The sequence below is a fragment of the Pinus tabuliformis genome, chromosome 8 (genome assembly GCF_031772625.1).
Source record: "Pinus tabuliformis cultivar Carrire ecotype Pingquan chromosome 8, CPIR1, whole genome shotgun sequence".
Taxonomy (NCBI): Eukaryota; Viridiplantae; Streptophyta; class Pinopsida; order Pinales; family Pinaceae; genus Pinus; species Pinus tabuliformis.
The window spans coordinates 454255152-454269919 of record NC_142294.1 but is presented as its reverse complement, the minus strand read 5'-3'; positions in this window follow the sequence as shown (position 1 = coordinate 454269919).

The following is a 14768-nucleotide window of genomic DNA, read 5'->3' as shown; positions in this document are numbered from 1 at the left end:
ACATTATGCAGGAGCTTCCCAAAACTTTGGGTGACCTGAGTACACAAGTGAAAAAATAAGTCGGTTGTATACAATAACACAAAATCCTCTGTACCAATGAATGAATTAGACTCAGACTCACTGTACATAGTTTTTTTTTTTTTAACTACATGGTAAATTAGTAATTGTCAGTCTTAATCTATGGGAGATCCAAGATCAATCTTCATAGCTACCTCTATAACACCAGGAGTACATCCAACCACCTGCAAGTTGGGTATACTAAGATCCTATGATTTTAGCAAGAGCAGACTCACGTGATGCCAAGATGGGATTGGGGAATCCACCCCTTTAGCTTCCACCACAGCAGGTCAGTGTACTCAATAGGATTTGAACTTCGGTCTCCCAAGCTTCGCCCAAGTAACTTACCATCAAACCACACACCATATTCTTCGTAACTTCAACGTAAGACTTTCTCAAATTTCTGAACTTATAGAAAGCCAGAATCATAAATTGAACATAACATACCACCTTACAATCTCTCGTCTTGCAAAAAAACAGAAGTGATAAATTGAACAAAACAAGGTACAATAAAAAGCTTATGTCGTTAGTCAATGCTTCCACAAACTGCACTGCTTATGACCATTCCCTTCACTTGTATTGTGTGTTTAAAACCTCCAATTTGACATCCTAACAAATCATTTTATCATATTGAACAATGTTAGTTCATTAAATCTTTCATTTATATTAAGTCTAGTGTATAGTTATATTCTAACTTAAATATATTTATTCTTTTATAAATGAAAATTTCATTGCTAAATTACATATAATTACATTGTAGAGTGTTCCCTAATATAATAGATTCCTTCCTTGATGTCAGCTCAATTATATTGTAATTAGCCATCGACATTGTATGCAACCATCCAACCTACCCCAATCCAATTTGTAGACTCTGTTGGGTCTAAGATATACTAACATAGATTACGAGTTCCATTAGCGTTCACCATATCTAGAGGTCGCATCACAAAAACCGAGACCCCTTTCGTTGGTACTTCATTAATAGCAGGGTTTCATGCATCCACAACAACTGTACCCTGTAGTTTTATACAACATTTTGTGTATAATAAAGTTTACTTTTATGGATTATCTTTATATTAATTACAAATTTGAAAGAAGATTGTTTAACTCCACTCTTGTTTATTAAAAGTGGATACAACCTTTAGGTGTTCGACATTAAAGTCATGTTTCACATTTGAAAGAAGGTTGTTTAACTCCACTCTTGTTTATTAAAAGTGGGTAGAACCTTTAGGTGTTCGACATTTAAGTCATGTTTCAAATTTTGGTGTTTGATTTGAATATTTTATTCATTTTATTTCTTTTGAGAGATTTGACAACAAAAAAATATCTTCATTGGTTTTCTCTCAATCTTGATCGCTCATGAATTATGTTAATATATTAGTTGTTTTCCAGAATGAAAAAATGTAGTTAATTATTATGATGGTTTTTAGAGAGAGAAATAGTTAATTATTATGACATATACATATATGAATTTTAATATATGCATATGAAGTATGTTACATCTTTTTCTCTTTGCTTTTGGGCAGCAAGAGTTATTCATCCCTGAAATAAGGGGAAATGTCAAAAACTAGTCTTTATTTCTTTTACCTGCGGGAGAGAGAGAGAGAATCGCTCACATCGGACGGGTAAACGTCATGCAACTTACCCGCCTGATATGGACGGAGACCGTAGGATCTGGAGGCTCCAAATCGACGGTGGACATGCAATCCAATGGATAATCGGATTCAATGGGGTAAACAGGCCTAGTTGTATAAAGGTTTGAAGTCCGACATGAACGATGAGTTGGCAGAGGAATCATCTTCGCGGGAAATCTGGAAGTTAAATGGAAATAACGACTGTTCAAACATTTTCAAGAGAACTAGCACTCAGTTTGTTATGAAACAGGTGGCCACCTTCCTGTGAGGTGTTACACAGTGATGATGACGCAGAATAGAGGAATTCAAACAGACATAGGCAAGAGTACCAGAGTGCTGGGAAGCGAAAACGAACATTCAAAAAGCATATTGGCTTTAAAGCCACGAACTGACAGAAACAAAGCAAGTGGAGAGTTAGTCAAGGCATAAAGCCAAGAGCAGAGAACAGAGAGAAGAAGCCGAGATGACCTGAAGGCAACATCAAGCCAGATAGAGCCAGAGAGAGTCAGAGAGTCTGTGTACTTCAGAGAAGGCTTGAGAGGTTCAAGCAAACTCCTCTGTAAAAATCTTTCATGTATTGAGTCTAAGATTGGGCTCATACTACTGTGACCAACAGAGGTTGAGTTTCAGTAAGGAGAGTCTATGTCCTCCAGAGACTTGGGGGGATCCAAGTCCAGTCCTACTCATTTATATCTATTGAGTGAGACTCAAATTGAGCTCACTGTTGTAAAACTCTACTTTGAAAACATAATAGAGAGGCCACCATTGAAGGCTGAACCAAGAGACGTAGCCTAGGAGCATTGGGTGAACTCCTTATTAAACTTGTTGTATTTACATGTTTTACTATTGTGTTTTCTCTAACTGCTTCAGTGTCTATGTATTTCACAATCTTATCAATTCGTTGCATAAAGTAACATAGGCACATCCATGCACATGAATCTGTAATACCTTTAATTCTTTGTCCTAGATAAATTCCAGATCACCCATTAGCATGTCACCACGTGTCCTACAAGATGAGAGAGAAAGAGTCCTAATCACCCTTGATTTTGCAACAACTCCTTTGTTGGCTTTCTCAACATTCCTCGATGTTTTTAACACTATTGACCTTGTTGGATATCGTAACTTCTAAAAATTCCTCTATTAAGAAGTTCGGATATTCCGATGTCCTGGACCTACGATATTATATGCACCAATGCTCTGATGTCTCGATATTTGATATGTTGTCTACTCTGATATCTCGGTCTCTAATATTCTTGTCTCTAGTGTTCCGATATCGGGTCCCAATGGGCTCTAATCTCTGATATTTCATCCTTCTTAAGACTTCAAGTCCTCAGACTTCGGTAAACCATATCTTTTTATCCAGGAGTCCATTTTTAGACTTCTGCATATCATTTGAAGGATCATCAAGAGAACTTTCCAATGGAGAAGGTATGATGTAGGATTTGAGCCCATCTTCTACCTCTGAGATGCCTGCAAGATATCTTCCACACTTTGCTCCTTGAATCTTCTTCTTCTGCTTGGAATGATGAAATCCAACTACCATAGTCATCATTTTATGGATTCTCCAGTAAACCTGCTACTATGAATATTCTCTACATGAAGCCTGCAGCTACCCTGGTATTCCATCTGAACAAACACTGTAGTCATAATTTTATGGCTTTTCCAGTAAGCCTGCTACTATGATGATTTTTTACAAAGCACTCCAACAACCATGGGATTCCTCCTGGACATCCAACCATCATACTGATCTTGGTTGAGATCAATGCCAACACTAATATAGCCTCCCATACTCCACCAATTGTCCAAAAATCTCCATATTTGGCATTGATGGGAGCACCATAAGCTCCCCCTTAGGATAGGCATGTGTTGTAGCGGCTACAACCACCCTCCAAAATCTTAGCCTTGTTTTGGAGCCTCTCTTCCAACCTTCACAGCAACTTTGATTGCTTTGTTAAGTTCACAAGCTTCAATGCATTTCTTGCACAAAGGCAGCCTGTCGGTCATAGCTTGATCCATTCCCCTCATAGGATGTTCACTCGAACTTGGTCTAGCTGCAGGCTGAGAAGCTTCCCCTTGAAAATTGTACATTTCTAGAGGGAAACCATCCTTCCGTCCAGAAATTTCGCAATCCTCTCTGGCAGCCTGTTGGGCTCCACGATTGTGAAATCCTGCCTGCAAACACTCCCAACAGGATTTGCACAACTTTACCCAGCAACGCTGCTCGGCCTAAAATTTGTGAAAATCTGGGTAGCAATCAGCTACTCTACCCAAAAATTGTGTAAATCTTCTGGGTAGGCAGCCCAGCTCCTAGCTAGAAATCCACACTTTTCTTCAACAATCGAGCAATCTCTTGAATGTGCAACTGAGATGACCGGTTCCCTCCAAGAATGAGAAAAACATACTTGCATGCATGGGCTTCTTCTCCCAAGGCAACATGCAAAGGCATTCCTTGTTTCAGGGATCTATGTTTAGCAGTTGGAGGTTACATGCAAGGAGCAATTCTAAAACCTCCCACCAAGTGTCGCTTCCCCTAGATTTGTGGCATGCGAGTCACAACCTCGATGTTATAAAAAATCATCAACTGGATGCTACAAAGCTCGTTCCTCACATCAACCTTGCATCTTTGACATCCCGCATCACATCCAGGAGCAGTCTACACATTCAGCTTAGCTGTTTTGGGGTAAGCCCGCTTCCCATGCCTTGTGCTACATTTCTGTCACTTTTTTTTTTTCGCTTGTGGGAGTATTGTTTGCTTGATTTCTTTGAATGCTTGTTGTCATTTACATATATACTAGCTTGTCCTAGATCTGTTTTAGTTTTCGTTGCTATCTCACTACTGTCGCATGCATGAAACTGTTTTGCATGGACGTTCGCCCAACCGGTGAATTGCCTCACCCACATGCATGTTGATCTGTTTGTTGAATCTTTCATTCATGTTTTGCATGCACTATCAATCACTTCTGCTATCACTTAGTGTTGCCATGAATTTACTGTCTTAGTTGCTTTCAGTTTCCCATCAGCGAGTTGGGCCAACCTTGGCTCGGATTCTGCCTTCACGAAGGCTGCATTGCACAATCTGGGGAAGGAAGGCTTAGCTTCCTCTCCAGATGTGTGCATTCCTACCCAGCACTGGCCTCTAGGACTGTTTTGCGCATTTATGGAGGACAGTGGCTGCTTGGCCCAAGAAATTGTGCAAATTTTTCCCTAGGCGAGCAGTCCTTCCCAGCTGGAATTACGCATTGCGTAATCCCAACAGTCAACAGCCAGATTGGACTGTGCACGGCGCAGTTCCAAATGTCAACCAATCTCCCAACAACCCAGACTGTGCCTTGTACACTCTTGGCAGTCGGTCTCCCGACCTCCCAGCCGAAATTGCACAACCTTCATGATCATGCACCCAGGTATGTTGCAAGTCAGTTCTCATGTTAATTTTGGTTTTCAACTGACAGATTGCTTGCCATGAGTGTTTTCATGTCTCTAGGTATCCCAGTTGTTCATTTGCCTCTCAGCAATACAAGTATAATGGTTTCTAAGAGACCAAAGATGAAGACACCATTCAGAGCACACTTGGGGATGCAATTGATCAAGTGTCCATGGACTTGCCTACCCACGAAGACATCAAGATGTTTGTAGACAAGGACATCAAGATATGACAGTAGCAACATCACATCAAGCAACATCATGAACAACATCTAAAGACAACATACCAAATGCAATGAATGCAAGAGGAGGGTTGTTGACAACATGAAGGCGGAATAAGGTTGCAAGCTCAAACAAGTCAATTGATGATGAAAGCAACTTTGGAGACTTCGGCTATGAAGCGACGGCGCAACATGAAGATCGCGCGAAGGCAGAAGATGGAACAAAGAAGGAGTTGCATGTGCTGAAGCAGCAACTCAGGAAGAACATGAAGCTGCATAAACAGAAAAATGAGTTACAACAGGAATAGGAACAACACTGGGCGCAACATGCACTCACGGATGAAACTGCACTCGTACAAGTTAAGGATCCATCCCAACAACTAACACAGAGTAGACATGGTGAGCAGTGTTGTTAATCACATGCAAGGGATTTAGCAACATGCATGTCATTGAACGCATGCATACAATCCAACACATTCAACACACTCACCAAGGTGAAGACAAGAAGAAAGTCCAACTAGGGCTGAACATGTACTTTGGCAAGTTGATGCACATGACCACTAGCACACACTTGAAGATCATCACAGACACTATGCATTAGTATGTTGCTAGTTCAACTGTACCCAAGAAGACCATGCCCTTGTTAGCATACGAGTTGGATGAAGGGGCCGAACTAGTGCACTGGTTGCAACGGAGGCAAGAGTTCACTTCAGCAATATGTCACCATGAGGTGCATGCACACCATCACGAATGACCAAGCTTAGCATCAAATCACCACCTTCACCATCACAAGCATGTCAAAGAGTTGGTCTCATCACAGCGAACTGAGTGTCAATGATGTCTTGCAAGGCTTGCTCAAGCCATGTTATCTCACATGAGTACATGTGCATTGTAATGTTGAGTCATGTCAAGTGTAAGTCAAGTGTCAATGGTTGGATGTAACAACCATAGAGTAGGTGAAGAGTCATGAGGGTAGTTGAACTGTCACAAAGGGGAATGTCAAGGGTCACCCCACCCTTTGCTATAAATAGTCCCTCATAACTCATTGTTGAGGCTTTTGATCAGCCAAGCTTCTACTAAGACTATTTTGAAGGAGGCTTGGATAGTATTGTAATGTGCCTTGGCTTCTCCACTCCACGGAGCTAGTACATCTATTTGGAGGAGCAGGTGGATGTGGTTGTAACGTTCCACTATTGGGGCTAACAAGTTTACATGGATGTATTGTATGATTGTGACTTACACTTCTTTATATAATAAGAGCCATCGCATTTTCATGCATATGTCATTATTGTAGTTGGATTACTTCGGTTTCTTTAATGATATATGTTGTTTAACTTACGTACTTGTGTATGAACTAATTCACATGCAATTATATGAATCTTGTTGTTAATGTGTTGCATATGTTGTTAATGTTGTCACGTCTGCCAGACATCAGACAAACCTTTCACTTGAACCTTGCTTTAACAACTGTCACACTCATCTCAGACTAATTTGTGAGTGTTGTACATGTTATCTTACCTTGTATGATGTGACTGTCACATCCGAGTGGACTGCTCTATCGGAAGTTGTGCATGTCCTTTGTGTTGTGTGTTCCTAGCCAAGTTGGGACTGATCCCTTTCAACTTGGAACTCACTTTCACCTCCTTCCCCCTTCGAAGTGTTGGAACCTCTCATACACCTTCCTTGACTCACTGCATCAGTCACACCCTTGTTGCTGACAGAGTTATTCTACTTGCCTCTGTGCGACACCGCGGTCAAGGCATTACCTTACGACCCACTACTGGGACTCCTACACCAAACAGTCTGAGGTCTAATTGGGACTTCTTACCAGGGAGATCCCCTTGACATTTTGGCGGGTCCAGTACTGTCAATAGCATGGTATTCTCTAATGCCCTAGTAATCTTCCCCCCCTTTGACATCAATGGCAAGGAATACTTCTTGAAGGTTCCCTATGAATCATTGCTACCTACTCTTCCTTGAATCCCACATGCTGAGTAGATTCCACCACCCACCAAAACACAGTCATTTGGATGGAGGAGTTACAACCCCTATCTTCTTCCTAAGATATTCAAATGTTTCGCTTACCAGTGGCTTAGTAAAGATATATGCGAATTTCTCTATAGTGGCCACATATTCAAGTCTAACAATATTGGTTGCAACCTATTCCCTCACGAAATGGAACTTGATAGGAATACGCTTAGTCTTTGAATGCATGACTAATTTTTTTGAGATTTTGATGCCATTGTGTTGTCACACATTATTGGAATGGGATTATTTAGCTCTACCTAAACATCTTTCACATTTTGCTTCATCCATAGAATCTGCATACAATAGGTAGCTGCAACAATATATTGTGCTTCAATAGCCAATAAAAGAAATGGAGGCTTGTTTATTGCTGACCGAAGACACAAGGAATTTTCCCTGGAAGAATGTTGCAACAGAGGTGCTTTTCTCGTCATCAAGACTGCCAGCCCAATTAGCATCAGTGTAGACCTTCAACTTGAATTATTTTTCCTTAGCATACCATAGTCCATATTCTACTATTCCTTGAAGATATTTTAAAATTATTTTGACAACCACAACAAGTCTTTCACTCAGGAAAGCCTTAAATCTTGCCACAAGGGCCACTATTTGCATGATGTCTAGCCTTGAAGTTGTACGATAAAAAAAGTTTCCTATCATTGATTTGTATGTGGTCTGATTTACTGGTGGTGTCACACCTTTTTTGCACAACTTGCATCCTGTAGTCATAGGTGTGCTTATTGGCTTGCAATCTTCAAGCCCAAATTCCTTCAGAGTTTCCTTGAGATATTTGGATTGGGATATAAGCACTCCTTGTGGAGATTAAACAATTTGCAAACCCAGGAAGAAGGAAAACTCTTCAATCATGGACATTTTGAATTCTATTTGCATAGATCTTGCAAATCGATGCCCTAATTGTTACATGTCGCTACCAAATATTTTATCATCCACATACACAAATACTATCAGTAGATGGCCACCTTCATACTTTACATATAAGTTATTGTCAATTGTGCCTTTCATAAAACCTTGTTATTAAAGGTATTTATCTAGCCTTTCGTACCAAGCTCCGGTAGCATGTTTCAGCCCATACATAACCTTCTTTAATTTGCATACAAAGCCTTCATCTGTGGTGAGTATGGATCCTTCTGGCTACTCAAAGTAAACTTCTTCTTCTAAATCTCCTTTGAGAAATGCAGACTTCACATCCATCTAATATTCCTTGATGTTTTTATGGGTGGAAAGAGTAATAAAGATTGTTATAGATTCCAGTCATGCTACTAGTGCAAAGGTTTCTTCAAAATCTAACCCTTCTGTTTGGGCATACCTTTTGAAGACCAATCAAGCTTTGTTCCTAATTACTTGATCCTTCTCATTCAGTTTTTTTTTGAAAACCCATTTGGTTCCAATAACATTTTTCTCTCTAGGCCTTGGAACAAGTTCCCAAGTGTCATTCTTTTCAATCTGATCAAGTTCTTCATTCATAGCTTTCACCCAGAACTTGTCTTCACTTGCTTGGATGAGATTCTTGGGTTCTATCTGCGATAACAGAGCCAGACTTGCATAACTTGTATTTCCAACAAGTTTTCTCCTGGTTTGGACACCATGTCTTTGATCTCCAAGTATCTGAATCTTAGGATTTTCTTTTTGTATGTACTTGGAAGGTGTCTTTGGCCTTGGAGTTGTGCCTTCTTACTCACCTTCACTATCTAAATCTATTTCTTCTAGATCTGCGGACCTCATATTATAACTTTCTTCATCATTTAAGTTCATATTTCTTTTAGAGGACTTGGGTTGTGAACCTATTTCATCTACTATCATGTCAATGCAATCCTCAATATTCTTTATCTACTTTTTGTAACACTTATATCCTTTACTTCGAGAAAAGTACCCGAGCAATATTCCTTCATCAGCATGGGAGTCAAACTTTCTAGGATTCTTATCATTCCTTTTGATGAAGCACTTGCTTCCAAACACCTTGAGATGTTTAACTAATGTAGATCTTCCCTTCCACAACTCATAGGGAGTTTTATTACTATTAGGTCTGAGTTGATTTCTCTTTAACATATATACTACTGCCTGTCCTTCTTCTCCCAAGAATATGTGAGACAAACCCGCTTCATCCAACATTTCTTTGGGAATTTCTTCATCTCCACTACTCCATTCTATTATGGAGTTCTAGCAACTGAGTACTACCTCCTAATGTTGTGATCTTTTTATAATTCCCCACTCTCTCTTAAGGTGCACTCTCCTCTATCTAATATTAGGAATTTTATCTTTAAGTCTTTCTCGTTTTCTACTTGAGCTTTAAATTTATTGAATTTCTTGAATGCTTCCAACTTTTCTTTTAAGAGCATAATACAAGTGGCCCTCGTAAAATCATCAATGAGTAGCATAAAATACATTTCTCCTTTTGGGGTTTTTCTCTAGTTGGTCCACAAATATCTATGTGAATGAGCTCTAGAGGTCTGAATGAGCAGAAATCGTTTCTCTTGAACTGAGTCATAGTGTACTTTCCAAACATGACTTGCAGATTGAGTTATCGAGCTATGATAGTCTTGGAAATCCTCTCATGGCTCCCATCTTGCTAGCTTTTATCAAACTCTAAAAATTCATATGCCCAAGCCTCTTATGCCCCAACCATGGTTCACTTGTTTTTCTTAAATAACAGTTTAGCCCTAGAATTGTTAAACACATATACATTATTGTGGGTTCTGATTTCTTTTCCCATTCATTTTCCATTCTTCATATTTCAGATCTCATAGTATTTAGATCAAAAGGTCACATCATAATCATTATCACACATTTGGCTGACACTGAGAAGATTGTGCTTGAGACCTTCTACATACAACACATTTTGTGCTTATGTTTTCTGATCAAGGCTAACTATGCATTTACCCTTGATTCTTGCTAGAGCATTGTTTCCAAAGATGACATTATTTCCTCTGTCCTTTTCTTTTAGCGACAAAAAATTGCCTTTGTCCCTAGTCATATGTTTGGAACAACCACTATTCACATACCATTTGTTTTCTTCATTGTGAGCCAATAAATAAAGTCCACACTACATGATCCTTTTAGTCTTTTTTTTCCAACTCTCCTTATCCTGTTGGATAACAGACTGTCTAACATTTTAGAACTTAGATTGGTATTCAAACCTTCTTTTGCAGTCACTTGCTTTGTGCCCAAAATTATTACACTTGAAGCATTCTACTTCAGTTAACAAGGGGGAGAAGACATTTCGATCTCTTAGAGAAGATTTTTGAGGTCAATGACTCCGATACTTATTATATCTATAATTTTTGTTTCTTTCAACCTTGATCCTTATATAATAAACAAATTTATATCCAATGATATGACATTTATAACAATGCACATAAAACAAATAGGCATGCCTATTCTTGGAGGCCTTATGAGGATGTGTATGAAAGTACCTTGGTTGTCTGGTTGATTGATTCAACTTCCATTGATGGTATCCTCTTTGTCCTGTTGCTCCGTTATCTTCATTGATTATTTCTTGAATATTATTCGCATAGCTTTGTGTTTCTTCGAATCCTGCGAACCTAAAGTTCGTCTTTTCCATAAAGTATTCCTATGTCTGTGAGTATCCTAGACCTGTTTTGATTCCTCAGGGCCTTTGGCTATTTAGAATCTGATATAGTTTCCTTGTGCCTTCTGCAAATTTTCCATTTAAACCCTTCTCAGTATTTATTCTCTCAAGCTCAGTTCTTAGAGAAACAACCTCTTCTTCAAGACTCTGACAGTTCTCTTCCCATTCCTGGATCAAGTCTTGAAGAACCTCATCCTTTCGTTTAGCCTCTTCCAGTTTAACTTTCAAAGACAAAATATCATCTTTGCATATATGTGAGTTTGTTTCCCTTTTTAACTTGAGAAGCACTTGTTTTAAATTCTTGTTCTCTTGTTCTAGTCTCTCACAGGTTCTTTTTTTTCTTCTAGTAGAAGGACTAAACTATCTTTGTTGTTGATAACTTCGTCAAGCTTTTATTTTTGATAGGAAAAGTCCTCATTGTCAGAGTTATATGTACCTTCCTATGCATGTTGTAGCTGTCCCTTCAACTTCTTATTCTTCTTCCTCGCTTTCTTTAACTCATCAAGGGCACTGATTAGTTACCCTTCAAGGTCAACTATTCCTTCTTCTTCTTATTCCTCTGTAAATTCAATAATACCTTATTTCTTGGAGTCTACTTCAAAATCCATAAGTGATACTTATCTGAGTCATTCTCCGATGTGCTTTCACTATATGTCTTTGGTGTTGAGCTATCATCTTTGGAGTAGAACCCCTTTTGTTATAGGGCTTTCTCTTTTGATGTTTTTGAGATTTGTTTCCAAATTTCTGATCCTCTTCCTTTTCAACCTTTTCCTTATAAGGGAATTTGGATGAGAAATGTCCAACTCTTCCACAGTCAAAACACTTAAAGGGAAACTTCCCTTTATATTTTCCTGAGCCACGCTTCAATTTTCTAGCTAGTTGAGCCAACTCTTGATCAGATTCACAGCTAGAGTAGTCTTGATGATCTTTGTGCTCCTTGGCCTTTTTGGATACTTTGAATGTTGCTTCCTTAGGTTCAGACTTTTCTATTCCTACTCTCATCTCATAGGCTATGAGAGTACCATGCAACTGGTCCATATTGAGATCCTTTAAATTAGCCATTTATTTAATAGTTAAGACTTTGGCATTAAATCTCATGGGAAAAGATCTTAATATTTTCTAAACAATCATCTCCTCCTTGACCTCCTCACCAAGTCCTCTAATCATATTAGTTACTTCATCAACTTTGAGGAAGTATTCTGCTATGCTTTCATTTTCACTCATTCTCAAGCTCTCAAACCTCATTTTGAAAGTCTGAAGTTTCACCTACTTAACTTTGTCATCTCCTTCATGACTTTGATTAAGATTTACCCAAAATTCCTTAGCAGACTTACGGTGCATACCTTTTACAAGTTTTTATTGACTATGGCCAAAGAGAATGGCATTCTTGGCTTTAACATTGTTTCCATATAACTTTTTACCATTTGCATTAATGGGAGGAATATCAGGGACATTGTATTCTACTAGTACTGAAGTCCAAACATCTACTACCAGGGACATAAGATACACTTCCATTCTTACTTTCGAAAGGGCATAGTTTGTACCATCAAAGACTGTATTCTATTTGAGTAAGCCTCTTAACTCTCTTGCCTAGACATAATTCCTTATAGATATACCTTCCAGTGATTAGACTGTTCTTGAAGGAACCAAACTTTGATGCCAATTGTTGGAATAAGGAATTTTTGAGAGGGGCGGGGGTGGGGGGGGATGTAAATAAGTAATTGTGGTATTCTTTTCTTTTTCTAGTATGCTTACAGTCCCCTTTTATATTCTATTACTAGTGAGAGAATTCATTCATAAATCACGTGAATAATGAGTTCAAGCATACATGTTCATGAAACAATCACATGGGAAGCACACGCATTTGACACAATGTTTTTCATGTGGAAACCCAGAGGGAAAAATTCACCAAATTTGTTGTTTGTTTATGATGTGCATTAAGCATCGACTTAATTACATATGTTTTTTTGTGAGAACCCACTCACAGGAAGCACCAAACCCCTTTGGTTAGCAAGCACCAACTTGCGAAGAGGCACCAACCTCTTCTGAATGTAAGAATCAACCTGATCTTGCCACTTTTCTACTATTTCATACAATTTTCAAACTGAAAACAGAGGCATACACATTACAAGTAAAATACCAAAATGGTTGATTATAGACTAAACTTTTGCTCTCTATCTTTTGTTGTTTCACTGACTCCCTTTGGTCTCATGTAGTTGTTCTTTACTTGTTGCTCACATCAACATCTCCTAAACTCTCTGCCTCCTCTTTCATTAGGTATTTTCTGAAACACCCTTTTTTCAGCTCACACTATTCTTTTCACAACAATCACTCTGCTTCCTTCTCTTCAGCATTGCCCTCGTTGTACTCCTCACAACACACCCACTGCTCTTGCTTCATAATCACTCAGTGTGCTCTCGGTTATTAGTATTCTCTGTCTCTAACTCATTTCTCAATTCTCAACACTTCAACGATTTGCTCAACTCCCCCACTTTACTCAATTACAAACAATGGTTTTGTTTCATAGAAGCACACTACGCAACAATGTTGTTGCTATCCGTACTCTTACTACCTAAATGTACTTAGTCATGGCTCCCTTTGACAATGTTGCATCTCCTTGGATGACTCCTGTCATGGTATTAAACACAGAGATAGACCTTGGAGCTTGTTACCGAACATGTGCATAAATATCCATGTTGAGAGATCAATTCTCAGATGCCCTCCACACTCCTCTGAGAATCCCATTCTAATTTATTGCTCAACAGAGCTTGACAGTCCTCAAAGATGGCTACTTTGAACTCCATTTAACTCTCCCATTCATGCACGGAAAGAAGCTGATTTCTTTCTTCATTCCCACTCAATTGTCTCTATTAAATGATGTCCTCATTTCCTTGTTTTAGAGTCTTCTCCAGGTTTAGCCCATTTCAACAATCAACTCCATTGTTCGTGGATTCAGTTCTTCAGCTGTCAAATCATACATCCTTTAAACTTGTTGTACTGCCTCATCGGAACATGCCATATCATAAATTACACAGGCTAAATGTTACGATATTTCACTCCCTGATATCCTTGGCCACCTTTTCCTTTAGCTCCTTTAGCAACTTATTTCTCATAGGACCTGACCTGTGATTGATGGCTTAGCACTATATCATAGAACCCTTTGTATCGCAACTCTCACAACTGAAATGTTATGATATTTCACTATCTGATATCCTTGGCTTCCTTAGCACTTAGCTCCCTGTGTGTTTCCTTCTCATAGGACTGAAGGTGGTGACCAAGGGCTTAGTCCTAAGTGCTAAGACCCGCTTTTCCTTCTGGGGGTTTATACTTCTTTTAAATCTCCTTCACCCTTGGTTCCTTTGGATTCATCACGACCTAGTGTCAAATGAACATCAGAGCTCTCTTCATCATAACCTTTTTAACCATTACTTTCACAAGAGTTATGATATTGCTATCCTCCGATATTCCATTGTCTAATATGCTGACATTGCTTTCCACTGCACTTTCTTTGGCCCATTCACGTGCTCCCATCTATCCTATAGGAGGAGAGAGAAAGAGTCTCTATCACCCTTGACCTTGCAACAACTCCTTTGTTGACTTGCTCTACATTCCTTGACGCTTTTATGCCTATCGACCTTGCTGGATATCGTAACTTTTAAAAATTCCTCTGTTAAGAAGTTCCGATATTCTGATGGCTCGGACCAATGATATTATCTACTCCAATGCTTTGATATCCTAATATCTGATATGTCACCTGCTCCCATATTTTGATCTTCGATACTCTGGTCAGTGGGGTTTCAATATCGGGTC